Source organism: Nycticebus coucang, chromosome 17 (assembly GCF_027406575.1).
Source record: "Nycticebus coucang isolate mNycCou1 chromosome 17, mNycCou1.pri, whole genome shotgun sequence".
Taxonomy (NCBI): Eukaryota; Metazoa; Chordata; class Mammalia; order Primates; family Lorisidae; genus Nycticebus; species Nycticebus coucang.
The window spans coordinates 6,834,875-6,852,951 of record NC_069796.1 but is presented as its reverse complement, the minus strand read 5'-3'; positions in this window follow the sequence as shown (position 1 = coordinate 6,852,951).

The window sequence follows — 18,077 nt, the reverse complement described above, 5'->3', positions numbered from 1 at the left end:
GCGCAAAGGCCAGAATGACCCTTCTCTCAATGAGCTGTACTCTAGACATGGAATTGCTGCTCTTATAAATGAATGAGGAGCTCCAGTCTCCAAAGTTCATATGATTTTCTTATCCCTGTGCAGGAGCTAAGCCCTGATCCCCTAGTTCACATCATGCACAGGACCATTCCTTTCTGGGGCTCTCCATGAGTGAGGGAGGTTATTTGTTTATATGTAGATGTGCCCTTTGAGTATGAATGTGAATCATTAAAACAAAAGGATATGGCAGAGTTCTGAGGGCAATATTTAATTTTGCTTTAAAAATGAGCTTCACCTATTACTCAAGTGTTCAAAATTAAGCTGTAATTTCCCAAAGGTGTAAGGGAGGAAATAGATCTTCCTGGAAAATTCATCAGTGGGTTTTTCTCCTATAATGAAAAATAAAAGCATGAAAAGAAAAAAAAAATTGTTTCTGCTAGTCATGGCAGTGTTTAGGAATATGGAGAGAAAGGTCTTAGAAGCAAATTAAACATAAACAAATGCACCATTAAAAATTCAGTAAGTTCATTTCTTTCTCTGCTTCCAGCCTGACAGAAACACAGAAAAACATATAATAATTGGTTCAGAGGGACAGTGGCTGTGTTTTCCCCTCACCTCTAGGCATGGTGGGCTAACTTTTATCCCTTAGGTAAAGAAAGGGCGTGAGAAGGTAAGAATGAAGAAATGAAAGCAAACAGCAGTGGCTTTGGAGGAACTCTGATCAGATACGTTTTCGGTGGCTGTCTTTTTTTATTTACTTAGTGAGAGATTTCTGTCTGGACATGGGGCATTTATTATTTACCACTGAGATTTTACTATGCCTGACAACTGCAGTAGGGGGTAGCATCCAAAAAATAAATAAGAAAACAGGATTAAACCTAACAAGTATATACTATGTCACTTTGAAAATCTAACAAAAAGATCAATTTCTGTGATCTTTTGGCTTTCCTGTAGCTACTTGCTAATATCATTTTTTTGCCTATAACTTCTTTATCAAGAGTTATGTCCTTCATTTCCTTGTCTTTTTAATATACCTCTTTGTAGAAAATCTGTAATTCCTCTTAGCATTACAAATTTAAAGTTGTTCACCACTGGTAACATAAATAATTAAGCAAATGTAAATTAGAGAATATATATCTTTATATGCCACTGCATATAAATGCCATTGTACTACTCCTTCAGTGAATTGATGTGTTGCTATTTTAAAATAATGAGAAAGTTCCACAGCAACATCAGAAACAGAAGAGAGACCGTAAGGTATACTATCATTTAATTCATTCTTTTTCTGCTCCCAGAAACACTCCTGTCTACAGCTAAACTGTGGCTCAAACATTACATGACTCATTCCACATATTAAGATTAGATATTAATATATTTAGATACTCAGAAATCAGAGAAGAGGAGGATTATATACACACTGGAAGTTTGACGAACTAGACCACATCAGGGGAAGATATGGTGAAAGATGATTCAAAGAAACACCCGCTCTGCAGATGACAGAGACTCCAGGGTTTTTGCAAAATGAGACCAAATGTATTGTAAAGCCATATGCTGCTATTTTTAAATTATTCTTGGAAAACTGGAAAATGACTAAAAGTCAGAAAGGAAACTCAATGTCTAGTTTACCAATTCAGCCATTTGGAAGGAAAATATCATTGAATAATTTTAGAAATCCTCTCAAGACTGAAGGGCACTGATATCTTCCCTACTTTTATAATGCGTAAGTTCTACTTTTGTTACTTTAATTCAGTGTAGGGGAATTGTTTAAAATAAAAAACAAGACTGATCATTCATCTTGCAGTCACTATATCTTTAGGTACTACTGTTTATGACATAATAGTTAATAACCCTATCATATGTATGGAAGATAATAAGAATGCACATAGTGAATTGAAAATAATATAGAAATCACTATAGTGGTGAACTATGTATTTTTATGCTGGAATTTAGAAAGAGCCTAATTTATTGTCTCTGAACACTTGAAAGACAAAAACATGAGAACTGTGATTAGTGGAAAGTGAGTTGCTAAAAGGGATGTGAAATTTACTTACCTCGTGTCTATGCTTTTTTCACTGGGTCTACGGTTGGCGTACATTTGGGAAGAGAAACGCTGATGCTGCCCTGGCTGTGGCTGCCCTGGTGTTGCTGCTTGAGGCGTTGCACATAACAGCCCATCGGGAGCAAAATGGGGGTCCAGAGCTATGTTCTTCAGCACTCACAGAGAGGCAGGTCTGTGCATGGCCCTGCGAGAGGTGATCACGGGCTGTTCTCCACACTGGCACCATGAATTCCTGCACAGATTCGCTGCCTCCGGTTCCCTAACATCAGTCAGCGGTGTTCTCTGAGACGGTGTTGAAGATGCCTGGCGTCTTCAGTGGTCCAACCACCAAAAACACAACATGAAGCTACCAAAGCTCAACAGGATGTAAACCCACAAAACAAACATGGATATGAGATGAATTTCTGCTTTTTTTTTCTTAAGGAAATGGACTTTAGATAATTTATTTCAGAAATGTTAACTATTTTTTTAAATTCCAGAATATTATGGGGCCATATGCATTTTGGTTACGTGAATTGCCCTTGTACAGCTTGAGTCAAAGTTACCAGGGTGCCCCTTATCTCAATAGCGTGCATTGAACTGTCCGGTGTGAATTTACCCCTCCTCTGCTGCCCCACTTGCCTCCTTGCTGTTCACTGAGCTTTACTATCAAATGTCCACATGGGTGGTGACTGACTTGCTCCAAATTCAATAGTGAGTACATGCAGTATTTGTTTTTCCATTCTTGCAAAACTTCACTTGGAAAAATGGTCTCCAGTGCTAGCCAGGTAGTTGACCGGTATTGGTTCAACATTTTTTTTTCTTTATGGCTGAGTTTTACTCCGTGGTATACATATACATTTTACTAATGCAATCATGTACTGATGGGAACTTGGGTGAGTTCCACATCTTTGTAATTATGAATTATGCTGCTAGAAGCATTATAGTACACATGGCTTACTGATAAAATGACTCCCCCTCCCGTTTAGGTAAATACCCACTAGTGGGACAGCTAGTTCGAATGCGACGTCTACTTCTAGTTCTTTAACTGACCTCCATAGAGGCCGTAGAAGTTGGCAGTCCCACCAAGAGCACGTAAGTGTTTCTTTTTTTTTTTTTTTTTTTTTGTAGAGACAGAGTCTCACTTTATGGCCCTTGGTAGAGTGCCGTGGCCTCACATAGCTCACAGCAACCTCCAACTCCTGGGCTTAAGCGATTCTCTTGCCTCAGCCTCCCAAGTAGCTGGGACTACAGGCGCCTGCCACAACGCCCGGCTACACATAAGTGTTTCTTTCTCTTTGCACTGGCACCAACATCTGCTGCTTTTAGATTTTTTGAGAAAAGCTATTCTCACCGGATTTAGGTGATAGTTCGTTGTGGTTTTGATTTGCATTTCCCTTACAATTAGAGAGACTGTACATTTTTTTCCTATGTTTATAGACCATTAGTCTATCTTCTTTTGAAAATCCTCTTTCATGTTTTTTACTCACATTTTTATGGGGTTGTTTGATTTGTTCTTGCTGATTTTCTTGAGTTCTTTATAGATTCTTCTTCTCAGCCCTTTATCAGATGAATAGCATGCAAATATTTTCTACTATTCTGTAGGAGAAGAAAGATTCTTCTGTAGGAGAACAAATATTCTATTTCTGCCTACTCTTTCTATTGATTGTTTCCTTGGCCATGCAGAAGCTTTCTAAGTTCATGGGGTCCTATTTGTTAATTTTTGTTGTTGTTGGGGTGCCTTTGGGGTCTTCTTCATACATTCTTTGATGAGGCCAATGCCATTAAGAAAATTTCCAACATTTTCTTCTAGAATTCTTATGGTTCATGTCTTAGATTGAAGTCTATTATTCGTTGTAAATTAATTTTTGTGAGTAGGGAGAGACAGAGGCACAGATGCTGTTCCCATCTTCTGCAAGTGGCTCTCCAATTTTCCCAGCACCATTTATTGTATAGGGATTCTTTTCCCCAGTGTACATTATTGTCTGCTTTGTCAAAGGTCACATGGCAATTGGAGAATGGTTTTATATCTGGGTTTTCTGTCCTGCTCCATACATCTATGTCTCTGTTTTTGTGCTAGCACCGTGCTGCTTGATTCCTGTAGCCTGCTAGTGTAGCTTAAAGTCTGATAAAGTGATGTGCCATGCTCTTTCCTTTTTGGCTAAGGTTGCTTTGGCTATATGGACTACTTTCTGATTCCATTTGAAGTGTAGAATTATTTTGTACATCTGAGAAAAATGATACTGATATTTTAATAAAATTGCATTGAAACTATAGATCAATTTGGGTAGTATAGACATTTTAAGAAAATTGATTCTGCCAATCCATGAGTGTGATTTTCTTTTTTCTATTTGTTTATATCCTCTGCAATTTCCTTTCTTAGTGACTTATAGAGTTCTTTTACCTCCTTAGTTAAATATATCCTAGGTATTTTATTTTCTATTATAAATGGTATTGTGTCTTAGATTTTATTCCCAGCTTGACTGTTGGTGTATAGGGATGCTAATGATTTGTGTACATTGATTTTGTAGCCTAAGACTCTGCTGATTTATCAATTCTAGGAGTTTTGGCAGAATCTTTGGGGGTTTTTAGATATAAGATCATATCATTAGCAAAGAGAAACAGTTTGACATCTTATGTTCCTATTTGTTTGCCCTTGAACTCTTTCTCTTGTCTGATTGTTCACTATGTTGAACAGAGGGGTAACAGTGTGCCACCATGTCCAGGTACAGATTAAACAGGAATGCTTTCAATTTTTCCCTTTTCCATATAACATTAGTTGTGGGCTTGGCAATATGGCTTTTATAATTTTGAGTTACGTTATGTCCATGCCTATTTTGGCAAAAGAATCATTTTGTCAGATGGTTTCTCTGCATCTGTGGAGAGGATCTTGTGGTCTTTGCTTTGCTTCTATTTATATAGTGAATTACATGTATAGATTTGCATATGGTAACCCATCTTTCCATCTCTGGGATGAAGCCCACTGGGTCTTGGTGGATTATTATAATTTGTGTGTGTGTGTGTGTGTGTGTGTGCTGCTGAATTTTGTTGACTAGAATTTCATTGAGAATTTTTATATTTATATTCATACAGAATATTTGTCTTTAGTTTTCTTTTTTTGTTGTGTCTTTTCCTGGCTTTAGTGTCAAGAAGACACTTGTTTCACAGAGTAAGTCAGGGACGATTCCTTCCTTCTCTAGGTTATAAAATAATTTCTTCAGTATAGGTGCCGACCCTCCTTGTGGGTCTGGTAAAATTCAGGTGTAAAACCATTTGGTCTTAGACTCTTTTTCTTTAGAATGTTTTTTATTACTTAACGTTTTGTTAACTTAAAAAAATTAATAGCAGATTTTTGAAATGAAGTCTTTGTGGTTGTAAGAGGAGATATTATATTAATTTATCCAATAGTGTTTCCCCAAGCTATTTTTTTTAAACTGGAGATTTTGATGAGGGAAAAGAACATGAGAATTTCATTAATAACAGTAATTTGATGAAACGTGATCTCAGTAAATAATGAGCCTAGGCCTCCATCTAAAATGAAGCTTATGATTACAGATCACCATCTATGATGTCTCCGTTTCTTTTCTATACATGGAAAAGATGGGCTGGAGACCATTATGTTGTGTGTATTAGTGTAATAAAATAGCATATCACCTTTAAACAACAAAATAAGGCCAGAAACTAGTAGAGTATGAGTGAACATATATTTGGTACGATTTTATAACAGTATATTATCTCTCTAAATTAGAATGAGACTATTGTAAACACAATATAGTTTCTAAGTATTGATAGATATTTTTAAAGATTTATATTGTGAAATATAGCAGACCTGCTAAAAATTGTGAGTATAAAAGGATAAAGAGTTAAATATGAATATCATGGAAATTCCGATTTCATATTTCTACTTGCCATTGATAGCTTTCCATACATGTTTTTCTGTGTCTCTCTTCATATGTGTGTACAAATAATGGGTGTGTATCTTTACACTTAATTATAGAAACAGACAATTAATGGAAAAAGAAAACTGTGGCATTTAACATATGTAAATTTACCTCATTCATAGTTCATCAGATGTGAAATAATTAATCATTAACATTTTTACCCATCAAAATAGAGAATGTATACCAATTTGATAATAGCATTTAGCAAGAGCATGGGAAAAAAGAAACTTGTAAGTTTGACTCATGTCAACCGTAGGTAGCTTAACATGACTTGTTAATACTTGAAATACATGCCAGCCAACCGATCTTTGTTTTCATTGACTTGTCTGAAAAATAAATTCATCTTTTTATAGATAGCTGAGTGTCACCTTTCTTTTTTTTTTTTATCACTTGTCTATTAGCTGTGTTTTAGTATTGCTTTTCTATGTCATATTTGAATTTGTATCACTTTATACAATCCAGCTAATTAGTTCTTCTCTTTAATGGTGTCATAGTTTTTGTCTTGTTTGTTTTGTGTAAGGATTTTCTTCACAAAAAAAAATCATACAAAAGAAAGAAAGGCTGACTCTGCTTTCTGTTGACAATTTATGTGTCATTTTCTGATATTGGTTTGTGTCAAGTTTTTATTGTTTTAAACATTAATAAAAACAGAACTGTATACTAATCCTACTGACAATTTTAAAATAGTTTTTGCTATATTTGCTTCATATATTTTTCTTTGATTAAGGTAAGTTAAAAATCACAAAAATTTACATAAACACTCCATGTTTGTCTACTTACAAAAAATAAGCACTGTTATTGGAATATTAGAATTTCAACCTTTTAGGTATAGAATATTTCTTGCATAAATTATTAAAACTAAGTTTGGAAAGGTTTCTGCAAGAAAAAGTTAGAGACAATATAAAACATAGACTTTTACAAACTATTCTAAATATGATGTCTTTGGAAACCAAGGCCCTTTCTATCACATACTTTTATTATCTGACCTAGATTAGCTAGGAAGGGAGTACTGTGTGTTCTGAGAGATTAATCATTTTGAGAGTTCAACCGTTTTCCTACATGATTGAACCTACTTCATCAATTGTTTTGTATGGGGAAAGGGAGAAACTCCTGCAGACAATGGTGACTGCACTTGGTATTTTTCTGTTTAGTATGTTTTAATGAGGAAGACTTTTAGATGTTATTGGCATGTATCACCAGAAGGATTGTCATAAGCAGCCAAATTTATAATAATCAATGGAAGTGATTGATGAAGGCTCTTAAAATTATTGCATTCAACACAGAAGCATTATTCAACTCTAAAATTGAAAGACTACAATTGATAAAGAAATTTTCAGCTTGGTGGGAAAATGTATGACAGTTGTTAATGATCCTAACATGGTCTTAAAATAGCTAAAATGTATCAACTTCAGATATATCAACTTTTTTTTTTCTTTTTTTGAGACAGAGGCTTGCTCTGTTACTCAGGCTAGAGTGCTGTGGCATTAGCTTAGCTCACAGCAACCTCACACTCCTAGGTTCAAGCAATCCTTCTGGCTCAGCCTCCTGAGTAGCTGGGACTACATGTACCTGCCACAATACCCAGCTAATTTTTCTGTTTTTAGTAGTGGCAGCATCTTGCTGTTGTTCAAGCTAGTCTCAAACTCTTGAGCTCAAGCAATCTTCTTGCCTTGGTTCTGAGCATGCGGGGATTACAGCCTTGAGCCATTAAGCCTGGTCAAATATTTCAACTTTTAAAGTACTAACTGACCCCTTTGTTTTCTCCTTCCTGACTTAAGATTTACATACATATACATATATGTACACACATGCATATGTACATTTTTTTCATATAGTCTCTGTTTTTTTTGAACCACATTTATTATGCAATAAAATGGTGGCATAATGAACATTTAAAAATGTAATAAATTGGACTTATAACTTTTACCTAACATTTTCTCTTTTCTAGTCTGTTGTTTTCTTAATAGTCTCTCCATCTAATCTTGATGTGGAATTCAGAGTTATGGGGATATTTTAAATTATTTTGCTATGAAACTTCTAACATTGTCGTTGCTCTATTATAAAAACAAAATAAAAAAATGTAAAGTAAAAAATATACATAAAATACATAAAACTAAAATAAATGTTCACATTTTATACATTAAAATAGAGACCATCATTTTAGGCATAAAGCAAGATTATTTGTTTCTTCATGGTAAGGATTTTATATCTCATTGAAAGGAAATAGGAGGAAAGCCCACTGTCTGATAATGGTAAACATATAAAGAGAATAAAGAGTTGTTTTGAAAGGAAACTTTACGTTCATTGAAAAAGACAATAGTGTGTTTGTGATGTCATAAAAACAGAAAAATTAGAAATGATAGAATAATAACAACATCATACTCTTAAAGGACAATGGTCATGCCACTTGTATTCTGCTAAGCTCTTGTGGTTTGGTGCTTTTATAAAAGTTCAAACTATATTGTAAATTGAGTTTACCTCAAACAAAAAGATATTGAGACAACTTTGAATTAAAGTCAACATGTATTCAGCAATAGTACGATAAAAAATGCCTGGAGGACAAGTTCAACTGGTATTCACATTATAGAACTTCTCAGAATCTTAAATACTGTACAGGCATAGCTGGAAGATATCACAGGCTTGGTTCCACAACAAAACAACATTGAGAATATCATAATAAAGTGATTCACACGTATTTTTGGTTTCCAAGTGTGTATAAAAGCTACGTTTACACCATGCTGTGAGCGGATGGGTCAGTTGTGGCAGTTGCATACTGTATGGCAAGGATGAAATTTGCTCTGTTGATCGACTCATCTTTTCAAGTAAATTTTGCTCTAACGTGCATTGCTGATAGGATTTTTCCCATAGTGGAGCTTCTTTCAAAATTGGAGTCAATTCTCTCAAATTCTGCTACTAAGTTTATGTAATATTATAAAATTACTTGTTGCCATTAAACAATGTTCATGAAACGCTCACCAGGAGTTGAATTCATCTTCAGAACAACTTTATTTGCTAATCCATAAGTAAGTCCTCGTCCCTTCATATTTTATCAGGAGATTGCAGTGATTCGGTCATTTCTTCAGGCTCTACTTTTAATTCCAGTGCTTTTTGTCACACCTGCACTTACTATTTCCAATAACGTCATGCACCTTTTAAAGTTATCCATGACGATTAGACTCAAATGTCTTCCAAAATACTTTTAATGTGGGTTATTTGACTACCTATGAATCAAAAATACTCCAAACGGCATCTAGAATGGTGACTCCTCTTTCAGAAGGTTTTCAATTTGTTGCGACTATGTTTATCAGAGATAGCACTATCGATGGCAGCTTTATCCTAAAAAATGTGTATTTCTTATATAGTAAGACTTGAAAGTTAAAATTACTCCTGATCCCTGAGCCTAATGGATATTGTGTGAGCAGGCATAAAAACAATTTTCATTTCCTTATACATCTCTGCCAGAGCTCTGGCAATATTAGGTCCATTGTCAATGAGCAGTAATAATTTGAAAGAAGTATTTATTTATTTTTTTTCTGAGTGGTGAGTCTCAAGAATGAACTTAAAATATTCAGTAAGTCAAAACAGATTTGTTGTCATCCTTGATCCATTTCTACATCATAGACGTAGTAGATTTAGCATAATTCTCTGGGATTTTCAGGTGGTAAATGAGCAATGGTAAATATATTTGGCTTTAACCTAAAGTTACCAGCTGAATTAGCTCCTAAGAAGAGAGAGGTAACTGTCTTTTGAAGCTTTGAAGCCAGGTACTGACATTTCCTCTCTAGCTACGGAAGTCCTAGACACCTCTTCCAATGGAAGGCAGTTTTGTCTATCTAGTTACACTGTTGCTTAATGTAGCCAACATTCATCAAGTATTTCAGCCAGATATTCTGGATAATTCTTTGCAGCTCCCAGCTCAGTACATGCTGCCACCCCCTTCAAGCTGCTATGAAAATGGCTTCTGTCCTAAAACCTCGTGAATCAATCTCCGTTAGCTTCAAGCTTTTTTCCTAAGCTTTATCACCTCTCTCAGCCTTCACAGAATTGAACAGTCCTTAGTCCCTTGCTAAGGACTAGATATTGGTTTAGGGAATATTGTAGCTGGTTTGATCTATCCAGACCATTCAAACTTTCTCCATTTCAGCAGCAAGCCTGGGTTCCCTCTCATCATTTGTGAGCTTATTTAATTTACTTTAATAACTTCTCCTTTGAATTTACACCTTAGCTAACTCTGATGTAAGAAGTGTCCCTCTCAGCCTCTCTTGGCTTTTGACATACTTTGCTCACTAAGCTTAATCATTCTAATTTTTGCTTTAAAGAGTGGGATGTTCAATGTTTTATTTTATATTAACATTTAGAGGTCATTAAGGGTAGTAACTGGCTGAATTTCAACATGCCTGTGTCTCAGGAAATATTGAGACCCAAGGAGTAGGAAAAAGATGAGGATACAGCGCATCCTCTGAGCAGTGAGCACACAGGTGATAGTCAGAGATCCAGTTTCCCACCTTCTATGGGTGGCAACCTGGCACTGCAAAACACTTATAATAGTAACATCAAAGACACAGATCCTAGATTGCCATAACAGATATAATAATAATGAAAATTTAGAAATATATTCAGAATGACCAAACTGTGGCCCAGAGACACAAAATGAGCACACGCCGTCCAAAGAACTGTCTGGGGCAGGGACGCCAGAGACCCGCACTCTGGGAAACGCGTGTATCAGGGAAGCTTGGCTGAGGGAGGCACAGTAAGGAAGCTGTACCTGTACTGCCTACTATGAATTTACAAAGGGGAGTGTGACACACACAGGCCACCTCGAAAAACACACCGCCAAGGCACGTGCTTTGCTGTATGAAGAACTTGCAGCAATAATACTTCACAGGCGCTGGGTTCAATTCTACAAATATCAAAGAGGTTTTTAATAAAATATTACTCCATTCCCATGCATTTAAAATGTGCATGTGAGACTTAACACAGAGGACTGAGAAGAGTGCCTTGCATACTGAGATGCGCCGTAGAAGGCATATTTATTTTTCTAACTTTTATTTTATTATTATTATGAGTGTGGATTGTTGGTGAGCAAGTTCATGAACCTGTTCCTAATTTTCTAACTTATTATCAAAATAAATGAGAATCTAGTGTTATCAGAGATCCCTCTCAGGAAGCAGAACTTTTTTATAGTTACCAATTTTCTAGTGTCAATATAAGTTGAAATTCTCTTACTGACCCATGGAAACAAGTAATGTATTTACTTTTTGTTTCATGTAGATATTTGGTGGTCCTTTTTAATTATTTCCATTCAATGGTACATTTTCAAAAGTAATTAGTTGTTGATAAATGTACTATCCAGGGGAATGAATGAGAGACTGGCAGTAAAAATCAAACCTGTAATTCTGCTTCAGTGGTTCTCTGGCAAGTTCAAGCTCCTCAAACTTTAATATGTTTTTAATAATGTCTTTATTATTATTATTATTATTATTATTTTGCAGTTTTTAGCCAGGGCTGGGTTTGAACTCCCCAACTCTGGTATATGGGACCAGCACCCTACTCCTTGAGCCACAGGCACCGCCAGCTCCTAAACTTTTATGTACATAGTTAAACCCCTGGAGTCTTTACACACCTTCCTAGGCCTCACTTCCATAGAAATTTTGATTTGGAAGGTCTAAGACTGTTCACAAAAATGATTTTTTCAAAATGTTCCATGCCATTTTCGGACTTTTGACCCATGAGCTAGCCTTTTCCAGACATGATTGTTATTTAGCTCAGAGGATCTCACAGACATGGCTGACTACTCCCTTTTTCCACAAAGATGCATACGGTCTCTTAGTTAACTTGTGTGTAGGGGTTGCAGAAAGAGTTATCAAAAAAAAGTTCAGCATTTATAATTGTCAAAAATAGAAAAAAGCTTGAATCTATTTAATCATAATAGAGAATAAAAGGAAAGGAAAACAGTTTATCAGAAGTGTGCCATATTATTTGGTGATGACCAGTTTACCCTTGGGAAGAACAAATATCTTTTCTCCACTCATTGCCAACTTCATGGCCAGAAACCCTACAACAAGGGTCAGGTTAACATGAAAAAAGCATAGGAATCTATTTAATAAAATACATGTGTGACATGGAAACCTACAAAGACCTAGGAAAAGCCGTGCGTTTTTATGCTAAGTCAGGCCAAAAAGTAGATTGGTATAGAGAAATACAATTGGACAGAAAGGACCAGGACCTAATGGTAACAGACTGGAAGAACTCAGTGAGGGCTGCTGTTCAGGTCCTTTCTGGGCACCTGCGTGACACTTACAGGATGCCTTCCACAGGTCATCTTCAGGGGAGAAGGAAGGTACACAGAGGGTGACCTTCTTAAGTTTTATGGTTTCTTTTGAGAGATGGCAAATCTAGTTTCTATGCTCTGACTCAGAACAGAAAAGGAAACAGGAGAAAGGCGGTCAGGAGATGGTCAGGGACGCTTTCTTGTTTCTGTGGTTTCTGCAATTCCCCCTTCAGCTTAAAGACTCAGTATGCCAAGAGGCGAACTTTTGGGAGAGCGTTTCTTCTATCTTTTCAATACTGAGACATTACGGGACAAAGAAATGAATGTTACTTTTCCCTCAAGTATAACTTTCATGAAAATAAAACTTGGACAGGTTTGAGTTGTATTCCCCAAATCTCAAGTTATGATCTACTTTTTCATAAGAAATATTGGTGCACATTTATTTAGCAGGTATTAGATGCCAAGCACTGTGCCTCGTGCTTGGGTACAGAGACGCAAAGAAGATAGCTCTACCTTTAAAGTAATTATGGTTAATGGACTCTGGATTCACGATCTGCCCCAGTACTGTGGTACCCTGAGACCCGTGAACTAATTGGGTTGGGGACTAACTACAATTCTCTAACTAATACACATTTAATAAAAGAATCTATAATTGCCTATATGCACATTTTGATTTCTCACCTTTAATAAACTATTTTTAGATATTTCTTCTTATAGAAATGTTAATAACATTTTAAGGTCATCCTTATCTTATAATTCTTCTATGGCACTGACCATTTTAATTTTCCTCAGTGGTGTTGAGGGAACCTGCCTTAAAGGCATAAAATTACCCTTTTCTCTAACAAAAGCAGGACTTGATTTCAGCAGGTAATTATGTTATGTTACCCGCTTTTCACTCAGGCAATGTAGCCTGACCTTTGTGTTTTGAATTAGAAATAGGTATTTAAAAGAGAGCTATTAACTTCGAAGGAAGGGGAAATTCCATAGAAAACAGAAGGCTACCACCATTATAATCTCACATTTGTCAGCTGTAAAATTAAATTCACAGATCTTGCCCCTTTATATATTCATTGTTAGTTCATAGGAAGACAGAAATTCAGAGACATAAAAACAACACAACTAGTTAGTTCAACATTAGCACTACCTGTTGCACAATAGTTCAATATTGATCTTGACTTATTCACGGAGTTTATCCTCTCCCCTTCATAGGTACCCTTTGTAGCAAACTTTTGTACAATTATTAATTACAACTCTGAATTATAATTCATTATAGTTTTTTAAAACTTATATGCATACATGTAATGTGTATCCACCTATACGTACGTGTACATATATTTGTAAATCCTTAGATTTTATCCACATTAAGATTAGTTTCTTCATCCATTAACCACTTATTGCATTTTAGTTACTTACTCTAGGTAAGGAAATGCACCAAAGAAAAAAAAATAGTGGCATAAGAAACATCACTTACGTGATCAGAGAGCATTTGATTCTTTTTCAGGAATGCAGTTGACATACCTAAATAAACCAAACACAATTTCTAATCTTTGTGTCTCCAAAAGAGTTGATGAGTTTTCAAATTTACTGTCCAATACATACAGTTTCTATAGCAACTCTGTAAGGAGACAGAGCACTTGTGTTACAGCACTTGAAGGAGGAGAAGTGCTCTATAGGCACTCAAATACATTTTTGAAATAAGATAATAACCTGTCTCTCTGTGAGTAGCAGACCATGTTCTACACACAAATGGAACTTCACATAGTCATTCCTGCACAATTACATCTATATCTATGTCTATGGGCCAGTTTCAAAGAACTTAGCTAGATAACAATTTGTACCCAATGGTAAATTGTATTCATGTCTAAATAAATGACTGCTAATCTTGGTCCTAAGTTTCTCCCACTATTTATTAAGTGATCACTTGACATCTGAGCACTCATTACATGCAGAAGAACTTAAGACCATACTAATGAAAGACAATCATTCTTTACCTTTCAAGCAAATATTAATAGTTCTAATACAAAATAATAATCATAAAATGATGGATAGAGAAGTCTAGAATTATTAAATATAATGGAAGAAACAAGGACAAAGTAGGTCAATTTATAGAAAGGAAAAGAAAACCAAGTAATTGTCCATGAATTATCAACTTCATGGAGCAATCCCAAAGCTTACATCTACTTGAACATGATTGAGCAACTCTTTAAAAGACAAACTTTATTTTTTAGAACAGATTTATTTTCATAGAAAAATTGAGAAGACATGTACTACATGAGTCACTATAAAAGTTTGGAGACAGACTCTGTTCTAGTCCATTTTTTCCCACAGTTGACAGTGCCCTTTCCAATTCACCTGAGCGCTTGCTGGGTTTATGGGTGTTGTTGGGGAGGCTTCATTTGAATAAAGTTTTTCCTCGAAACCCTACATAAGATGTCCTTTATTATTACTATTTTACATTACTATGATACATTATCATAATGAACGCATACTGATGCATTACTATGAAATAAGGGTCACACTTTTTTTTCAGATTTACTTAGTTTCACCTAATGTTATACTCTCTTCCAGGAACCCCTTCAGAATTCACATTACATTCGGTCGTCGTGTCCCCTGAGCCCCTTCCTAGCTGTGACATTTTCTTGGACTTCCCTTATTTTTTATGTCGTTCACTGTTTTAAAAACTATCAGCCAGATATTTCATGCATAGAATGTCTCTTTGTTGAGATTTGTTTGATTTTTGTTTCATTTTACCGTGGCTGTCAGTTGGGGGAGAAAGACCGCCGAGGCAAAGTGCAACTGTCCTTACGTTGCAGGAAAGATGGATCCCACTCACATGACTTGGACTGAAGTGGACTCGGACACCTGGCTGGGGAAGTGCTCGTCAGGTCTAACAACAATCAAGTTACTTTTTTCTCACCTCTCACTCACAGTATTGTCTTTCCAAGGAAGTCACTATCTGTAGCCTGAACTCAGGAGTTGGCAGTCATTCTCTTTGAAGGGCAGAATTTCTATACAAATTCCTTGAAATTCTTCTCCTCATCATCTTAGTTTCTCTCACAGCCAGTTCTTTACTTATTCCCCATTTATTAGTATTTGTGTGGACTTATATATCTTATATACTCTGAGTTATAATCCATACGATCTATTTTTAACTTTAATTGATATGTATGTATGTATGCATTGTTTTTGTATGTACGTATATATTTTATGTATGTATTGTTTGCCAAATCATCCCAGCTTCAGCCATTAGGAGTTTTGTTTTTTGTTTTTGGTGTTTTTTTTTTTTTTTTTTTTTTTTTTTTTTTTTATGAGTGATTCTGAACTTTCTATCAATACAATATCCTCAAATCTCTGCACACGTATTTCCTGCCCCACTCTTCATCAGCTGTTTTTCCCAGACCTCTGGTTCCTTTCACTGGAGATTTGGGTCAGAAAACCAAGTCGGACTGCGAGGTGTTCCCATTGCTACTGGAGTGTTACTGCTTCCTGTTCCTTTCAGCTGACAGAGTAAGGGAACATTTGCGTGTATAATACGTTCATAAACACATGTCTGAAAATATTTCCATGTGTAATCATCTGTTATGAATTCACTTCGATGTTCCCAGTTCTAACACACTCTTGCATACGTTGTTCTAGTCTTTGACTTTTGCGTCTCTGTAAACTATGGCGCCAACATTTGTACACTGTATGTATTTATATTACAGTGATACACGTGTGCGGGTGTACACGGTTGTGCTCACGTGTAGCAAAGCTGGCGCGCACTAGGGCTCACCTTTTGCCCATTGATGTTCTCTGGGCTTCACACCCCCCTGGCGTGATGTGTCCAATGGCAGCGTAAACAAAACCCTCTGGGTTTCCACTAATCAACTCTGTCCCCGCTTCTTTGGCTCCTGGGCAACCACTGACCATTTTACTTCCTCTATCATTTTTCATTTCCCCAAATGTCATATGATTAGACTCTTATAACACATAGCCTTTTGACTGACTTCTTTCAATTAACAGCATGTATTTAAGGTTCCTGTATTTTCATGGCTTAATAGCTCATTATTTTGACTGATGAATGCTATTGTATGTATGTACTACAATTTAAAAAAATTTTTTTAGTTACCAAAAGACATCTTGGCTGCTTCTAGGTTTTGGTGATTATGGATAAGTGTGCTGTAATCATTTATATGCAGGTTTTTATAAATATGTACATTTTAAAATCAGCTGAATAAATACTTAAGATTATGATAGCTGGGTTTTAAGGTAAGATTATGTTTGGCTTTGCAAGAAACTATGAAGCTGGCTTTTAAAGTAGCTGTACCATCTATGTTCGTAGGTAAATTTTTTATGCCTATCTTGTTTAAATATCCAATAACCCATTGACAAAGAACTTTAACTGTATTTTCATATATTTATTTACCGAGTATATTGACCTTAAAAATTTAATACAATGTTTTTAATAAAATGTATTTTTTTTATTAGTATCTGCAGTCCTGACTTTTTAATAAATGCTGAATACTAGGAGAGATGGAAGTACCTTCTGGAGAGAAAGTGGTATAAAGTTAGAGCAAGTTTAGCAATCTCTTTAATGTTCACTTTCACTATTGAGAATTAACAACCATCTCTGTAGAACACTCTGCTTGGAACTGGTGCAGGCAGATAAATTATGGAAACATGACAAGAAAGGGGAAAATGAAGAGGAGAAGGAGGAAAGAATGAAAAATAGGAGAAAAGAAACAATAAAGAGGAAGCTAAAAGGGAACACATAGGAGAGAGCATTTTTTAAAACTAGCAACAAATATTTTTAAAGCCCTATGAAACACCTAGAGTGGAATTCCATGTATAATGCCTCCAAGAAGTAGTAAAACAAAATGAGATTTACAGCAGGCACTTGGTTGCATTTATTAGTTGACAAAAACACGGCAAAGTTTTTACCTAGCTACCTACTGAAGATTTCTTCCTTTTTCAGTTGGAAAGGTGTGAAGGAATGGTTCAATACTTAGACTTGGGATAATAAAAGAGGGAATGACCATACAAATAAAAAGTACAGTGTATGCCCCAAAGTATCTCAAGAATGGAAGAGAAAGTACCCAATGTACTAAGCCCTACTATGAGACTAATTTAGGGTTTTCACATGAAAGCTATAACCCAGTTACAACCTAAGAATAGGGGGAAGGGGGAAAGGGAGAGGAGGGAGGGAGGAGGTGGGCGGAGGGAAGGGGATTGGTGGGATTACACCAGGGGTGCATCTTACAAGGGTAGTGAATGATGCCCCATGATCATATCAATGTACACAGCTATGATTTAATAAAAAAAAAAAAAACGAAAAAAAAAACAAATGGGCACCTTAAAATAGTCCATGGTCAATAATTCTTTGTTGAACCATTATCTTGAAATAAATCATGAAAGGAAAGAGTCATGGGGTTAGTGATGTGTTCCTTTAGCTCACGAGACGCAAGGGATGAAGGCTGCAGAAAAGGGGTAGTGGTAGAGAGACATCGGGGAAAAGGGAGAGTCAGGTCCCTGTGATTGGGGGAGTGTGTTTTTGTTTACCTATTTATTTTGAGCAATTTAGATAAAAAATAGCAGGCAAAAAATAAACTGAAAATCCTTTTGGGGGGATTTTAGACAACTAAATGCCCTTTTTGGAAATAATTAATTGGTAAATTCAGGAAATCTGGAGATCTTGAGCTTCCGCATATTCAGATTATAAATATAACATATTTTCGTACTCTGAGGCCTGTAGAAATATTCCTTAAGATACTTCTGAATGCATATGTGCATTTGAGTATGAGCATAATGACTACGTTGAATAATGAAAAGT